Below are 18,528 nucleotides of genomic sequence, written 5' to 3' on the forward strand. Positions count from 1 at the left end.
AGAGCTGTGAAGAAGGCCTATAGTGTGTTAGCTTTTATTAACAGGGGGTTGGAGTTTAAGAGCTGTGGGGTTATGCTGCAACTGTACAGGACCTTGGTGAGACCACATTTGGGATATTGTGTGCAGTTCTGGTCACCTCGCTACAAGAAGGATGTGAAAATGCTGGAAAGAGTGCAGAGGAGATTTACCAGGATGCTGCTTGGTTTGGAGGGTAGGTCTTATGAGGAAAGGTTGAGGGGGCTCGGGCTGTTCTCTCTGGAGTGGAGGAGGCTGAGGGGAGACTTAATAGTGGTTTATAAAATGATGAAGGGGATAGATAGAGTGAACGTTCAAAGACTATTTCCTCGGTGGATGGAGCTATTACAAGGGGGCATAACTATAGGGTTCATGGTGGGAGATATAGGAAGGATATCAGAGGTAGGTTCTTTACACAGTGGTTGGGGTGTGGAATGGACTGCCTGCAGTGATAGTGGAGTCAGACACTTTAGGAACATTTAAGCGGTTATTGGATAGGCACATGGAGCACACCAGGATGATGGGGAGTGGGATAGCTTGATCTTGGTTTCAGATAATGCTTGGCACAGCATCGTGGGCCGAAGGGCCTGTTCTGTGCTGTACTGTTCTATAAGCTTTTGGAGTGCTGCTCCTTCGTTAGATGGAGTGGAAATGTGCTCTCAAACAGTGCACAGAGACACAAAATTAAGTTACAGAATACTGATTAGAATGTGAATCCCTACAACCAGCCAGGTCTTAAAGATACAGACAATGTGGGTGGAGGGAGCATTAAGCACAGGTTAAAGACATGAGTATTGTCTCCAGACAGGACAGCCTGCAAGTCCAGGAGGCAAGCTGTGGGGGTTACTGATAATGTGACATAAATCCAACATCCTGGTTTGGGCTGTCCTCATGTGTGCAGAACTTGGCTATCAGTTTCTGCTCAGTGACTCTGCACTGTCGTGTGTCGTGAAGGCTGCCTTGGAGAATGCTTACCTGAAGATCTGAGGCTGGATGCCCATGACTGCTGAAGTGCTCCCCCACAGGAAGAGAACAGTCTTGCCTGGTGATTGTTGAGTGGTGTTCATTCATCTGTTGTCTCAGCGTCTGCATGGTTTTCCCAATATACCATGCCTCAGGACATCCTTTCCTGCAGCGTATCAGGTAGACAACGGTGGCTGAGTTGCAAGAGTAGGTACTGTGTGCCTGGTAGATGGTGTTCTCACGTGAGATGATGGCATCTGTGTCGATGATCTGGCATGTTTTGCAGAGGTTGCTGTGGCAGGGTTGTGTGGTGGCAGGGTTGTGTGGTGTTGTGGTCACTGTTAGCCTGCAGGATGGGTAGTTTGCTGTGGACAATGGTCTGTTTGAGGTTGTGCGGTTGTTTGAAGGAAAGGTGTGGGGACGGCCTCGGCGAGATGTTCGTCTTCATCAATGACATGTTGAAGGCTCCGGAGGAGATGCCGTAGCTTCTCCATTCCGGGGAAGTACTGGACGATGAAGGGTACTCTGTCCACCATGTCCCGTGTTTGTCTTCTGAGGAGGTCGGTGTGGTTTTTCACTGGCGTGTCGCAACTGTCGATCGAGGAGTCGAGCGCCATATCCTGTTCTTATGACGGCATCTTTCAGCGTCTGGAGGTGTCTGTTGCGATCCTCCTCATCCGAGCAGATCCTGTGTATTCGGAGGGCTTGTCTGTCGGGGATGGCTTCTTTAACGTGTTTAGGGTGGAAGCTGGAGAAGTGGAGCATCGTGAGGTTATCCGTGGGCTTGCGGTACAGTGAGGTGCTGAGGTGACTCTCCTTAATGGAGATGCGTGTGTCCAAGAATGCAACAGATTCCGGAGACTAGTCCATGGTGAGTCTGATGGTGGGATGGAGCTTGTTGATGTCGTCATATAGTTGTTTCAGTGATTGCTCACCATGACTCCAAAGGAAGAAAATGTCGTCCATGTATTTAGTGTATAGCATCGGTTGAAGGTCCTGTGCGGTGAAGTCTTGTTCGAACCTGTGCATGAAGATGTTGGCATATTGAGGTGCGAATTTGGTCCCCATGGCTGTTCCGTGTGTCTGGATGAAGAACTGGTTGTTGAAGGTGAAGATCTTGTGGTCCAGGATGAAGCGGATGAGTTGTAAAATTGCATCTGGAAACTGGCAGTTGACAGCATTGAGTACTGAGGCAGTTGCAGCAATGCCATCATCGTGGGGGATGATGGTGTAGAGTGCCGAGACATCCATTGTGACGAGGAGTGCTCCTGGTTCAACTGCTCCTACACAAACAACGCACATCCAAGTCCGTAGTGTTGCAACAAAAGCTGGGGGTTCTTTGTATGAATGGGTTTCAAGATGCCTTCGACATAGCCGGAGAGGTTCTCGCACAGGGTTCCATTGCCTGAAACTATGGGACGGCCGGGTGTGTTTGCCTTGTGTATCTTTGGGAGGCAGTAGAGATCTCCAACGTGTCGAGAGCACGGAGGGTGCTTCGAAGGTCCGGCTCAAAGGTTTTGATCAGAGTGTTGAGTTGACAGGTGTGTTCTTTGGTCGGATCTGTGGGTAACTGTCTGTAGTGTTCCTCGTTCAGTTGTCGGTACACTCCTTTGCAGTCATCCTTTCTGTTCAGTATGACGATGGCCCCTCCTTTGTCCGCTGGTTTGATGTTGCGGTCGGTCTTGAGAGCGTGGATGGCGTTGCGTTGTGCTTGGGTGATGTTCGGTGCTGTCTTGTGAGTGCGGCTGATGAATTTGGTGTTGATGCACCTCCTGATGGCTTGGACATGCATGTCAAGTCGAGGGCAGCGGCCTTCCGGAGGAGTCCAATTTGACTCTTTCCTCTTTGATTGCACTGCGGATCTCTCTGTCTGCTGTTCCAGTTCATTGGCTGTCTCATTGTGTTTGCTGTTGGCCTCTTGGGGTTTGTGGAAGAACTCCTGCAGCCTCATTCGCCTGATGAATTCCTCAGTGTCCGCAGTGAGACTGGGGTCTATTTTGATAGTGGGGCAAAAGTTGAGCCCTCGGCTGAGAACTTCGATTTCATCTGGCTGAAGTGAGTTGTCAACTTGTCAGACTATAGACTTCCCTGCAGTGGTACTGTTTTCTACTGTGGTACCGGGGGAGGCTTGGTTGCTGCTGGTGGTGATGCCGAGTTTCTCAAGTTTCCTGTTCTCGGTGTGCATGTAGATGGTGTAGTTCCTTTGTCTCGTCTGCTTGGCAGTGTTCCGCAGCTGGTTTGCGTCCTGAGCGCAAGTTGACAATATGGACTCTATCTTGGTTTCCAGGCTGTGGCGTTTGCTGTAGAGCTGGTGTTTGAGGTGTTTGAGGAGGGTGAGAGAGGTGCGACTGCCAAGTCTCTCAGCGTAGTCTGTGTTATAGGTTGACCTGAGTGGGTTGTTGATCCGTAGTCCTTTCGGTATCTTGTCTGCTTTCTTGCATGTTTGTAGAAACTAGATGTCTGTCGATATGCGCAATCTTCTTGGAGATCCTCTCCACTTAGACGTGCCGGATCATCGACACAGATGCCATCATCTCACGTGAGAACACCATCTACCAGGTACACGGTACCTACTCTTACAACTCAGCCAACGTTGTCTACCCTATACGCTGCAGGAAAGGATGTCCCGAGGCATGGTACATTGGGGAAACCATGCAGACACTACGACAACGGTTGAATGAACACCACTCAACAATCACCAGGCAAGACTGTTCTCTTCCTGTGGGGGAGCACTTCAGCAGTCACGGGCATTCGGCCTCTGATCTTCGGGTAAGCGTTCTCCAAGGTGGCCTTCATGACACACGACAGCGCAGAGTGGCTGAGCAGAAACTGATACCCAAGTTCCGCACACATGAGGACGGCCAAAACCAGGATGTTGGATTTACGTCACATTATCAGTAACCCCCACAGCTTGCCTCCTGGACTTGCAGGCTGTCCTGTCTGGAGATGATACACATCTCTTTTTAACCTGTGCTTAATGCTCTCTCCACTCACATTGTCTGTCTGTATCTTTAAGACCTGGCTGGCTGTAGGGATTCGCATTCTAATCAGTATTCTGTAACTTGATTTTGTGTCTGTGCCCTGTTTGAGAGCATGTTTCCACTCCATCTGACGAAGGAGCAGCGCTCTGAAAGCTGATGGCATTTGCTACCAAATAAACCTGAACTTTTAAGCTGGTGTTGTTAAAACTCTTACTGAGTCCTATTGGACATATCTGCTGGACTGTCTGTGACATGTTGAGGGAGAAAACTACCTGGCCTCATCCTCCCCAATCTCCCTGCCACAGATACATCTGCCCATTACAGCTTTGGTTCAAGTGTCCATCCACAGTCCCTTCACACGGCCCATTGCTGTGTGACATTAGCACTGTGCTCAATGTGAGATTTACAAATCTAGCAATTCTTCTGGTGTGAGCACTGTCTGCATGCCTCAGTGGAAGCAGCGTGCAGGACAACACTAAGCAATCTCCCAACCAATGGATCAGATCAACGCCCTATAGGCTGACTCTGGTATCAGACAGATATACAACAAACAGGCTCTTCAGCCCAACTTGCAAATGGGACTAGTTCAGTTTAGGAAACCTGGTTGTCGATGGACCAGTGTTTGTCCCATATCCCTCTAAACCTTTCCCATCCACGTACCTGTCACATGTCTTTGAAATGTTGTAATTGTACCCATCTCCCGTGGTAGCTCATTCCATACACACCACTCTCTGTGGGGAAAGGTTGCTCCTACTCTGGGGGAAAAGACCTTGCCTATTTTCCCCCTTGTGATTTTTTTTTTAATGAACTTTCAATGTCACACCTAATCCTCCCAGGCACCCCTGTCTGTTTCACAAGGCTCCCACAGCCCTACCATTAAGCCAACAAGGAGAGACTGCAACACTGGTGCCTTAGAAAGCTGTGTCCTCAGCCCCTTACTTTACTCAGGCAGCATGGTGGCACAGTGGTTAGCAATGTGCCTCATGGTGCCAGATTCAATTCTGGCCTCAGGTGAGAGTGTGTGTGGAGTTTGCATATTCTCCCACAGTCCAATGGCGTGTGGTTTTGGTTGACTGGCCATGCTAAATTGCCTCTTGGCCCCCCTGACTGTAACAGGGTAAATATGCAAGGTTCTGGGGTTAGGGCCTGGGTGGGATTGTTGTCAGTGCAAGCCTGATGGGCTGAATGTGAGGTAATGCATTTTGGAAGATCTAATACAGATAGGAAATATACAGTAAATGGCAGAAACATTGATGGGCAAAGGGATCTGGGTGTACAGGTACTCTGGTCACAAAGTGGCAATGCAGGTGGAGAAAGTCAAGAAGGCATACGGCATGCTTGCCTTCATAGGCCAGGGCATTGAGTTTAAAAATTGGCAAGTCATGTTGCAGCTTTATAGAACCTTAGTGTGGTGAACCATCGTTGGTTCCCACTGGATAGTACTGAGCCAGGTCTGGCCAGTACTACAAGGATGTCCATATGTTACTGTTGGGTTGTGCTATTGTAGCTGTTGGGGTTAGGGTGGGGTTGTTACACCTTTGTACTGTAGTGTTGTGGCACATCCCAGTCGGCCTCCGCCTCCTGGGAGAGGTATAAGAGTCCCTGCTCTGGCCGGGACCCCTTCAGTCTGGGATAGTGTATATAATTACTGGCTGCTTCATTACAGTAAATAAAAGCCTTTCATTTACCGAGCTTCAGGCTTCGTGTTTGAGTAGCGCATCAATTTTATTTGCTGTCGTTAAACTCTCGTCGAAGAATAAAAGAGAGAGTATGGAGCAAATCCTGAAGCCGGAACGCCTTACACTAGATCCACGTGCGGTGGGCGCTTCTAACACCTTCGACCACTGGCTGAAGTGTTTCGAAGACTACCTGGCAGCCTCCGCAGCGGTCACCACAGATGATGACAGACTCCGGGTCCTCCATGCGAGGGTAAGCGACACTGTCTAACTCGCGATCCGTGTGGCCACCGATTTATACTGAGGCCCTCGAGCTTGTGAAGAAGCGTTATATCAAACCACCCAATGAAATACACGCTCGTTACCTCCTAGCCACTCGACGACGGCAGTCTGGCGAAACGATGGAGGATTATGCGAACTAGCTCCTACAGCTAGCCAGGGGCTGTAACTGCAAAGCTGCGTCGGCTGAGCAGAGCATGAACGATTTCGCCCGAGATGCGTTTGTGGCGGGGGTCGGATCGTCGTACATTCGACTTGAACTGTTGGAGAAGGGTAACCTTAATCTTACCCAGGCCATCGCGCTGGCGGAGATGCTCGAGACGGCCTCCAAAAGCTTAGTTTTATATCCGGAGGACCATATGGAGACAACGTGGCAGGAGCAGTCGCCAATCCCTCCTCGTCCCTCGGGTTCAAAATGCTGCATCATGGCGTGCGCTCACTCGGGCCAGACGGCGGCAGCAGCCCCGGGCGGCCCGCGGTGCTATTTCTGTGGGGGAGCGAAGCATACTCGGCAACGGTGTCCCGCTAAAGCTGTGTTGTGCACCGCATGCGGTAAAAAAGGGCATTATTCAAAAGTGTGCCGATCTAAACCCAGGAACGGCAGTGCGGCCTGCGATTCTTCAGAGCTCGGGTCTTCGTCGTCGAAGTCATCGAGGAGTTCGTCCACGTGCGAGGCCAGGACGACACCATTACGGTCGACGGAGTCGGAGGAGTATGACCACCAGGGGTTGCTGAGTTTGGCGCCCTCACCCACGTGCGACTCATGGGAGCGGCCATGTTGGTCAACACTGACCACGAACGACCAGCTGGGGTCCTCCTCATCGATTTCAGCTGCCTGCAGTGGTGCTCATGAAACAACGGTGGCGTCGATCATCCTGGACCAGGCCAAGCCTCATAGACTTGACAAATCTATGATGAATATCCAGGTAAATGACCACGTGATTTATTGTCTGTTTGATAGCGGGGGCACAGAGCTTTATCCACCCAGACACTGTGAAGCGGTGTGGACTCCAGATTCAACCTGCCAAACAGACAATCTCTATGGCATCAAGGTCCCGGTCTGTTACCGTGTTAGGGAGTTGCGTGGTAACCTTGAAGGTGCAAGGCGCAGTTTACCGTTGTTTCAAGCTCCTCGTGTTGCCGTATCTTTGCGCGCCAATACTTCTCGGACTAAACTTCATGGTCCACTTGAGGAGTGTAATCCTACAGGTACGGTGGGCCACTCCCTTCACTGGCAGTGGGAAAACAGCAGCAGCCTGCAAATTGCCCAACGCGCCCTGCCTGCAGCCTCTCGACACTGGAGATCACCACACCCTCCTTGTTCCAGAATCTTGTGCCAGGCTGCAAGCCCATCGCGACTAAAAGTTACAGCGCTGATCTTCATTAGATCTGAGGTTCAGCGGCTCCTCAAAGAAAGGATCATACAACCCAGCGCTAGTCCGTGGAGGGCGCAGGTCGTGGTGGTCAAGAGCGGGAACAAACACCGGATGGTCATTGACTAGTCAGACCATAAACCGATATACGCAGCTGGATGCGTATCCTCTCCCGCGCATATCTGATATGGTCAATCAGATTGCGCAGTACTGGGTGTTCTCCACCATAGACCTCAAGTCTGCCTACCACCAACTCCCCATTCGCCCAGAGGACCGACAATACACGGCTTTTGAGGCGGATGGTCGCTTGTATCACTTTCTCAGGGTTCCCTTTGGTGTCACCAATGGGGTCTCGGTCTTCCAGCGTGCTATGGACCGAATGGTGGACCAGAACGGGCTGCGGGCTACCTTCCCGTACCTGGATAATGTCACCATCTGCGGCCATGACCAGCAGGACCACGACACGAATCTCCTGAACTTCCTACGCACTGCATCTCGCCTGAACTTGACCTACAACAGGGAGAAGTGTGTGTTTCGTACGTGCCGTTTAGCCATCCTAGGATACGTGGTGGAAAACGGGGTCATTGGCCCTGATCCAGACAGTATGTGCCCCCTTTCTGAACTTCCCTTGCCTGCTCGTGCAAAAGCACTGAAGATGCTTGGGCTTCTTCTCTTATTATGCGCAGTGGGTTCCCAACTACGCGGACAAAGCCCGTCCGCTCATTAAGTCCACGACTTTTCCCCTAACGCCAGAGGCCCGATTGGCCTTCGATAAATTGAAAGCCGACATCGCGAAAGCTAAGATGCACGCTGTTGACGAGTCCATCCCCTTTCAGGTGTAGAGCGATGCTGTGGTGAACCATTGTTGGTTACCACTGTGGGGTTATTCCAATGTTACTGTTGGGTTAGGGTGTTGCCACTGTTGGGGTTGTTATAATGTTGTTGTTGGGTTAGGGTGTTTACACTGTGGGATTAATATACCTGTGGTGGATGCTGTTATGGCACATCCCGGTCGGGCCCCGCCTCCTGGGGAGAGGTATAAGACCCTCTGCTCAGGCGGGACCCCTCCAGTCTGGATTGGTGTACTCGTGTTAGATAGTTCCATTGTTTGTCAATAAAAGCCTTCAATCGCTGAAGCCTTGTACCTCGTGCTTGATTGTCGCGCATCAATTTTATTGACAAACATAAAACTCTCGACAGTAAAGAGAGTATGGAGCAAATGCTGAAACCAGAGCGTCTGATGCTGGACCCACCGTGCGGTCGGTGCCTCTAACACCTTCGACCACTGGCTGAAGTGTTTCGAGGACTGCCTGGCGGCCTCTGCAGCAGTTACTACGGACAACGACAGACTCCAGGTCCTCCACGCGAGGGTAAGCGACACGGTCTACCTCGCAATTCGTGCGGCCACCACTTACCCGAGGGCCATCGAGCTCTTGAAGAAACGATACACGAGACCACCCAACGAGATTCACGCTCGTTACCTCCTCGCTACACGACGTCGGCAGTCGGGCGAAACCATGGAGGACTACGCCAATGAGCTCTTGCAGCTTGCCAGGGGCTGCGACTGCAAAGCTGTGTCGGCTGAGCAGTATATGTACGACCTCGCCCGAGATGCGTTTGTAGCAGGGGTAGGGTCCTCGTACACCCGGCTTAAGCTATTGGAGAAAGGGAACCTCAACTTGACCCAAGCGATGGAGATGGCTGAGATGCTGGAGGCAGCGTTGAAAAGCTTGGCTCTGTACCCCGAAGACCACGTGGAGACAACGTGGCAGGAGCAAGCACAAATCCCTCCTCGCCCCACGGGCTCGCGCTCCCATATCGACCCGACGACGGCGGCAGCTCCAGGCGGCCAGCGATGCTATTTTTGCGGAGGAGCCAAGCATCCACGGCAACAGTGTCCAGCAAAAACGGCGATCTGCAGTCAGTGCGGTAAAAAGGGGCACTATGCTAAAGTCTGCAGGTCGAAGCCCAAGAATGGCAGTGCAGCCTGTGACCCTCCAGAGCGGAGACAATCTCCTTCGGCGTTGCAGTACCCGCGAGGCCCGACCACGTGCGAATCCAGGATGGCGCCATCGTGGCTGACGGAGGAGGAGGATGACCACCAGGAGTCGCTACGCTCGGCGCCCTCACCCACGAGCGATTCATGGGGGCGGCCATCATGGTTGACGACGACCAGGAGCGACCAGCAGGGGTCCTCGGTATCAACCTCGGCTGCATGAAGTGACGCCCTAGGGCCAACGGTGGCGTCGATCTCTCTGGACCAGACAAAGCATCACAGGCTTGACTGTTCGATGATGAACATCAAGGTAAATGGTCGTACTGTGTATTGTCTGTTTGACAGTGGGAGCACCGAGAGTTTTATTCACCCTGACACTGCAAAAAGGTGTGGACTCCGGGTTCTACCTGCCAAACAGACAATTTCTATGGCATCACGGTCCCGGTCTGTACCGATCCAAGGACGTTGTATGGTAACCCTAGAGGTGCAGGGCACAATTTACGAGCGATACAGGCTCCTTGTGTTGCCGCACCTTTGCGCGCCAATTCTCCTCGGACTAAACTTTATGGTCCACATGAAGAGTGTGATCCTACAGTACGGTGGGCCACTCCCTTCGCTGGCAGTAGGGAATCAGCCGCAGCCTCCAAATTGCCCAAAGCGCCCCGCATGCAATCTTTCCACACTAAAGATCACCACACCTTCTTTATTTAAGAATCTGGTACCATCGCTACTAAAAGTAGGCGTTACAGCGCTGAAGACCGGATCTTTATCAGATCTGAGGTTCAGCGGCTCCTCAAAGAAGGGATCATACAGCACAGTGCTAGTCAGTGGAGAGCGCAGGTCGTGGTGGTTAAAAGCGGGAACAAACCCCGGATGGTCATCGACTACAGTCAGACCATTAACCGTTATACGCAGCTGGATGCGTATCCTCTCCCGCGCATATCTGATATGGTCAATCAGATTGCGCAGTACCGGGTGTTCTCCACCATAGACCTTAGGTCCACCTACCACCAACTCCCCATCCGCCCAGAGGACCGATAATACACGGCTTTTGAGGCGGATGGTCGTCTATATCAGTTTCTTAGGGTTCCATTTGGTGTCACCAATGGGGTCTCGGTCTTCCAGCGTGCTATGGACCGAATGGTGGACCAGAACGTGTTGCGGGCTACCTTCCCGTACCTGGATAACGTCACCATCTGCGGCCATGACCAGCAGGACCATGACACGAATCTCCAAAACTTTCTGCGCACTGCATCTCGCCTGAATCTGACCTATAACAGGGAGAAGTGTGTATTCCGTACGCGCACGTTAGCTATCCTTGGATACGTGGTGGAAAACGGGGTCATCGGCCCTGATCCAGACCGTATGCGCCCCCTTACTGAACTTCCCTTGCCCGCTAGCGCAAAAGCACTGAGGAGATGCCTCGGCTTCTTTTCTTATTATGCGCAGTGGGTCCCCAACTACGCGGACAAAGCCCGTCCGCTCATCAAGTCCACGACCTTCCCACTCACGCCGGAGGCCCAATTGGCCTTCAAGGCTTTGAAAAGCGATGTTGCGAAAGCCACGATGCACGCGGTGGATGAATCCATCCCTTTTCAGGTGGAAAGTGATGCATCGGATTTCGCCCTGGCCGCCACACTAAACCAGGCAGGCAGGCCCGTCGCGTTCTTTTCCCGCACCCTTCAAGGTCCCGAAATTCGGCATTCAGCGGTGGAGAAGGAGGCTCAGGCCATTGTGGAGGCCATCAGACACTGGCGCCATTACCTGGCGGGGAAGCGGTTCACCCTGATCACGGATCAACGATCCGTGGCGTTTATGTTCAGTAATACGCAGAGGGGCAAGATCAAGAATGATAAGATCTTGCGGTGGAGAATTGAGCTCTCCACCTATAATTACGATATTATGTATCGTCCAGGGAAGCTCAATGAGCCCTCGGATGCCCTCTCGCGCGGAACATGCGCTATCATGCAGGAGGACCGCTTGAAGGCCCTCCACAATGACCTGTGCCATCCTGGAGTCACTCGACTCTACCACTTCATAAAAGCCCGCAACCTGCCCTACTCGGTGGAGGATGTCAGGTCAGTAACGAGAAGCTGTCGGATTTGCGCGGAATGCAAACCGCACTTTTATCGACCGGACCGGGCGCAATTGGTCAAGGCCACTCGCCCCTTCGAGAGGTTGAGTGTGGATTTTAAGGGCCCCCTTCCCTCAACGGACCGGAATGTCTATTTTCTCAATATCATAGATGAATACTCCCGGTTCCCGTTTGTTGTCCCCTGTGCGGACACGTCGACTGCCACAGTGATTAAGGCATTCAGTGATCTTTTTACCCTGTTCGGGTACCCCTGCTACATACATAGCGACGGGCTCGTCGTTCATGAGTAACGACTTGAGGCAATTCCTGCTCTCATACGGGATTGCCTCTAGTAGAACCACGAGCTACAACCCTAGGGGTAACGGACAGGTGGAGAGGGAGAATGCTACAGTCTGGAAGGCTGTCCTATTGGCGCTGAAGTCCAGGGGCCTTCCAGTCTCCCGTTGGCAGGAGGTCCTTCCAAATGCGCTTCATTCCATTCGCTCCCTCCTGTGTATGGCAACCAATGCTACTCCCCACGAGAGGATGTTCTCATTCCCTCGGAAGTCGTCCTCGGGGATCTCCTTACCAGCCTGGTTGACATACCCAGGACCCGTCCTTCTGCGGCGACATGTGAGGGCCCGCAAGTCCGACCCCTTGGTCGAACCGGTCCAACTCCTCCACGCCAACCCTCAGTATGCCTATGTGGCATATCCTGACGGGCGAGAGGACACGGTCTCGATTCGAGACCTGGCGCCCGCAGGGGACGTAGCAACTTCTGTCGCTCCCATACCCCCTGTCACGAACCCCCTTTCACTTCTTTCTTCCCCAGACGTGGCGCGGTCATCACCGGGACCAGTTATACTCCCATGTACAGCTTGCCTGAGACTCGGAGATCGGCGCCACCACAGAAGGTACCAGGATCCCCTGCATCACCGCCTCACCAGGGTCAACCGGCCCGGGAGTCCTCGAGGGGACAGCCGGACGCTGTTTTGGAGAGAACGCCACCGCAAGCACCTGCTCCGGTGTCGCAACCGGTGTTGAGGAGATCACAGCGACGGTGCGGTCCTCCAGACCATCTGGACTTGTGAATTTTGTATATATGTGATCTGTTTTCGCACCCCGCCGGCCTTTGTTTTTAAAGGAGGGGTGAATGTGGTGAACCATCGTTGGTTACCACTGTGGGGTTATTCCAATGTTACTGTTGGGTTAGGGTGTTGCCACTGTTGGGGTTGTTATAATGTTGTTGTTGGGTTAGGGTGTTTACACTGTGGGATTAATATACCTGTGGTGGATGCTGTTATGGCACATCCCAGTCGGGCCCCGCCTCCTGGGGAGAGGTATAAGACCCTCTGCTCAGGCGGGACCCCTCCAGTCTGTATTGGTGTACTCGTGTTAGATAGTTCCATTGTTTGTCAATAAAAGCCTTCAATCGCTGAAGCCTTGTACCTCGTGCTTGATTGTCGCGCATCAGATGCATCTGATTTCGCCCTGGCCGCCACACTTAACCAGGCGGGCAGGCCCGTCACATTTTTTTCCCGCACCCTCCAAGGCCCCGAAATTCGGCATTCAGCGGTGGAAAAGGAGGCCTAGGCCATTGTGGAGGCCGTCAGGCACTGGCGCCATTACTTGGCGGGAAAACGGTTCACCCTGATCACAGACCAGCGGTCCGTGGCGTTCATGTTTAACAACACGCAGAGGGGCAAGATCAAGAATGACAAGATCTTGCGGTGGAGAATTGAACTCTCCACCTATAACTACGACATCATGTACTGTCCAGGGAAACTCAATGAGCCCTCGGATGCCCTCTCGCGTGGAACATGCGCTAGTATACAGGAGGACCGTTTGCAGGCCCTCCATAATGACCTATGCCATCCTGGGGTCACTCGGCTCTACCACTTTATAAAAGCCCGCAACCTGCCTTACTCGGTGGAGGACGTCAGGTCAGTAACAAGGAGCTGTCGGGTTTGCGCGGAATGCAAACCGCACTTTTACCGACCTGACCGGGCACATTTAGTCAAGGCCACTCGTCCCTTCGAGAGACTGAGTGTCGATTTTAAGGGACCCCTTCCCTCAACAGATCGGAATGTGTACTTCCTCAATATCATTGACGAGTACTCTCGGTTCCCTTTTGTTGTTCCCTGCTCTGATACATCCGCTGCCACGGTTATCAAGGCATTCCGTGATCTCTTTACCCTGTTCGGGTACCCCGGCTACATCCATAGCGACAGGGGCTCGTCGTTCATGAGCGATGACTTGAGGCAATGCCTGCTCTCATACGGGATTGCCTCTAGTAGGACCACGAGCTACAACCCTCGGGGTAACGGACAGGTGGAACGTGAGAATGCTATAGTCTGGAAGGCTGTCTTACTGGCGTTGAAGTCAAAAAGCCTTCCAGTCTCCTGTTGGCAAGAGGTGCTCCCTGATGCGCTCCATTCTATTCGATCCCTCCTGTGTACGGCAACCAATGCTACTCCCCACGAGAGGATGTTTTCATTCCCTCAGAAGTCTTCCTCGGGGACCTCATTACCGTCTTGGTTGACGGACTCAGGACCCGTCCTCCTGCGGCGACATGTAAGGGCCCGCAAGTCCGACCCATTGGTCGAACAGGTCCATCTCCTCCACGCCAACCCTCAGTATGCCTATGTGGCATACCCTGACGGGCGAGAGGATACGGTCTCGATCCGAGACCTGGCGCCAGCAGGGGACGTAGCAACCCCTGTCACTCCCATACCCCCTGTAACAAACCCTTTATCTCTTGTTTCTTCCCCGGACACGGCGCGGGCAGCATCGGGACCATTGCTTAACCATTTTACTCCCATTTACAGCTTGCCTGAGCCCAGAAGATGGTCGCCACTGCAGGGCGTGTCAGGATCCCATGGACTACCTTCACCTCAGGGTCAACCGGCCTGTGAGTCCGTGGAAGAACAGCTGGACGCCGCCTTGGGGAGAACGCCACCGCAAGTGCCTACAAGGTGCCACCGCCGGTATTGAGGAGGTCACAATGACGGTGCGGTCCCCCTGACCATCTGAACTTATAGACTACTGACACTTTATTCTGTTTTTGTACCCCGCCGGCCTTTGTTCTCAAAGGAGGGGTGAATGTGGTGAACCATCGTTGGTTCCCACTGGATAGTACTGAGCCAGGGTCTGGCCAGTACTACAAGGATGTACATATCTTACTGTTGGGTTGTGCTATTGTTGCTGTTGGGGTTAGGGTGGGGTTGTTACACCATTGTACTGTAGTGTTGTGGCACATCCCAGTCGGGCTCCGCCTCCTGGGAGAGGTATAAGAGTCCCCGCTCTGGCCGGGACCCCTTCAGTCTGGGATAGTGTATATAATTACTGGCTGCTTCATTACAGTAAATAAAAGCCTTTCATTTACCGAGCTTCGGGCCTCGTGTTTGAGTAGCGCATCACTTAGTTCGGCCGCACTTGGAATATAATGTTAAATTTTGGTTGCCACACTACTAGAAGGATGTGGAGGCTTTGGAGAGGGTACAGAAAAGATTTACCAGGATTCTGCCTGTTATGGAGGGCGTTAGCTATGAGGAGAAGTTGGAGAAACTTGGTTTGTTCTCACTGGAACGACAGAGGTTCAGGGGCGACCTGATAGAAGTCTACAAGATTGAGAAGCCTGGATAGTGTGGATAGTCAGAAGCTTTTTCCCAGGGTGGAAGAGTCAGTTATTCGGGGACACAGGTTTAAGGTGTGAGGGGCAAGGTTAAAGGACATGTATGAGGCAGATTTTTTACAGAGTAGTGAGGGCCTGGAACTCACTGCCGGGGGAAGTAGTGGAAGCGGATACGGGAGTGACTTCTAAGGGGGGTCTTGACAAATACATGACTAGGATGGGAATAAAGGGATATGGTCCCCGGAAGGGTAGGGGGTTTTAGTTCACTCGGGCAGCATAGTCGGTGCAGGCTTGGAGGGCCGAAGGGCCTGTTCCTGTGCTTTAATGTTCTTTGAATGGACTCCTTCTGCATTGTCGGAATTCTATACTCCTTATACCTACAGCTGTGACAAAATTTCTCTCTCCCACCCCCCAACTGACTCCATTTTGACATTTGCTAATGACGCTGCTGTAGGGGGTTAGAGCTCAAACCATGAGAGCGCAGGGAAGAGAATTGGTGACAGCAATCTCTCCATGTCAGTAAAACTGAGGAGAGAGTCATCGACTTCAGGAAGTGTAGTGGAGGACATGCCCCTGTCTACATCAACAGGAGTCAAGTGGGAATGCTTGAGAGCTTCAAGTTTCTAGGTGTTCAGATCCAGTCTCCTCCCCCCACTTTGGGGCAGAGAATTCCATTCTCTCAGAAGGAATTTCTACACTGTTTTAAATGGCCAGCCCTTTATCTTGGAGCTATGTCACCTTGCTCCAGATTCTCCTACGAGTGAAAACATCTCACTATCTCCCCTGTGAAGCCCCCTCAGCATCTTGTATATTTGAATAAGGGTCACCCTCACTCTTCCAAACTCCCAAGGAATAGAGGCCCAGAATACTTAATCTCGCTTGATAAGACAAACTTCTGATCCCAAGAATTTAGCCTGGTGAATCTCCTTTTGGACTGCCTTTTAAGGTTACTCTCTCTCCTTTTTTAGGAAAGGTGACCAGAATTGTATGCAGTATTCCAGGTGAGGCCTCCCCAACACCCTGTACAATTGTAACACATCCTCCCTATTTTTAAACTCCAACCCCTTTGCAATAATGGCCAAAATGCCATTTGCCTTAACTACGTGTTGAGCCTGCCTGCTAGCTTTTTGATTCATGCACTACAACACCCAGATCCCTCTGTACTTCTCTCGCCTGCAGTCTCTCTCCAATCTGCCTTTTCATTCCTCCTACTGAAGTGCATGACCTCACACTTCCCCACATGAAACGCCCTTTGCCCAGTCACCCAATCTATCTCTATCCTGCTGCAGAATCACCATCTCCTCATCACAACCTGCCCTTCCACCTATCTTATCAGCTAATTTAGACACCTCCCATTCTGTTCCTTCCTCCAGGTCATTAATGCAAATAGTGAACAATTGTGGGCCAAGAACTGATCCCTGTGGTACTCCACTGGTTATATCTTTCCTCTCTGACAAGGACCCATTTATTCCAACTCTGTTTTCTATGTGACAGCCAGTTTTCAACCCATGCGAACACACTCCCTTCAATTCCATGGGGTTTATAAATTCTGATGCCTGCTTTACCAGAACACAGCAAGCTTTGATAGTTTAACACATCGTTTGGACACAATGCCTGATGTAAAACTGCATGTTGCTATTCGCTCAGATATGTTTTCAAGACTTTTTTTTGCATTTCCAATTCTTTATTCTGCACACATTTTCAGATGTAGAGCAGCAATGTGACAGAATGGTGATAAATACGCAGACAAAGAGTTGAACATAGAATCCCGACAGTGCAGAAGGAGACCATCGAGTTTGCACCGACTCTCTGACAGAGCATCTTAGCCAGCCCCCTCCCTCTCCCCTTCACAACATTTAAGAAGCATTTAGAGGAACGCTGCAAACACCATTGCAAACAACACGATGCAGGAAGTGCTGGAAAATGGGTCTGGAATTGTGCATGCATCATCACACAGGGCACCGCATCGAGAAGTAGCTCATGTTTCACCTTACTGAGTTAGTGGAAAAGTGTAGCAAAATACTCTGTCATTTTTCACAGATCAATTGGATAAGTTGTCCACGGATGTTGCCTCATGTGGCACAGTTGGCAAGAATGCCGAGATTTCTATGTTCTTCTTCCAATAATGCCAACTTTAATCTCCCCCGAACAATCCGCCTCCGCAAAGCTGTTCCCTGGAAAAGCTCTGTCTCAATGGAGTGTGGGTAGGAGAGTTTGATGCCCCAGCGCTGAACTGGACTGTGAACCCGTATTGTTTCCACATTTGTGCACTTTCTTCCAACAATCGGTGAGCAGTGATCACAGGAATATCCACGCCCCATATCGCCCTCCCAGGCAACAGCAGCCTGATATCTATTACAGTTAAAGCCCAATTCTGCACAGCTTTCAGTTCTTTCCAAGTTTGGGTGATTGTTGCTTTCACAAACAATAGCTTGTTATTTTCTACAAGATGGAGCAGCAATCCTCCATCTCAGGAATCACATTTCTTAAGGTTTGCAGCAGATTCTGAAAGACACGCTGGTTAGGGTGCATTGGCCGTGCTAAATTCTCCCTCAGTGTACCCGAACAGGTGCCGAACTATGGCGACGACGGGATTTTTCACAGTAACTTCATTGCAGTGTTAATGTAAGCCTACTTGTGTCACTAATAAATACACTTTAACTTTAAAAACTTAGATTCTGTATCTATTAAAGATAGTTTGATCCTGTTCAGTTCTTTATTTCACAGTCCATTGCTGCTTTTGCAAAGCCTGTCTCCAACAGGAGAAACTCTCTCAAAGAAAACACTCTAAATATATGCAGTAATGAAAATTCTAATTTCAGACTGAACTCTCATTGAATACTGCTGCTTTTTCTTTTGCAAACTCCCTTACAGTGAACTTAGTGACGATTGTGATCCTATCTCAAGGACGATGTGGTCTCTCTAAATGTGTCGCTCGATACCTGGTGTCCATGGCAGCGGCAGATCTACTGGTTATTATAGTTGATGTGATACTCGGACAGATTCCCATTGCTTACGCCGCACACTTCCTTTTTGTACAGAACATTAAATTGTGTAATATACATGGCGTCCTGCTTTATGCAATAACTGACTGTTCAGTCTGGGACACAGTTGCTTTTACCTTTGATCGATTTGTGACAATCTGTTGCCAGAAGCTGAAAGTAAAATATTGCACAGAGAGAACGGCGACTACAGTTGTGGGAAGCGTGACGGTGCTGTTCTTATTGAAAAATACTTTCTGGTACTTTATTTTAACCAGTGAATATATGCTGTTTAACACGCCTTGGTTTTGTAACGTGTTAGACAGCTTTCTTCTTTCAAGGATATGGGGAGCAGTAGAAACAGTACATTATATTTTAACTCCATTTGTCCCTTTCTTGCTGATCCTGCTGCTCAATGCGCTGACTGTTAGACACATTCTGGTGTCGAGCGGGGCCCGGAGGAGACTCCGGCTCCACAGCAGTGGGAAGAATCCCAGTGATCCCGAAATCGAGAAGCGAAGAAAATCCATCATTTTACTCTTTGTCATCTCAGGAA

Source organism: Mustelus asterias, unplaced genomic scaffold, assembly GCF_964213995.1.
Source record: "Mustelus asterias unplaced genomic scaffold, sMusAst1.hap1.1 HAP1_SCAFFOLD_266, whole genome shotgun sequence".
Classification (NCBI taxonomy): Eukaryota; Metazoa; Chordata; class Chondrichthyes; order Carcharhiniformes; family Triakidae; genus Mustelus; species Mustelus asterias.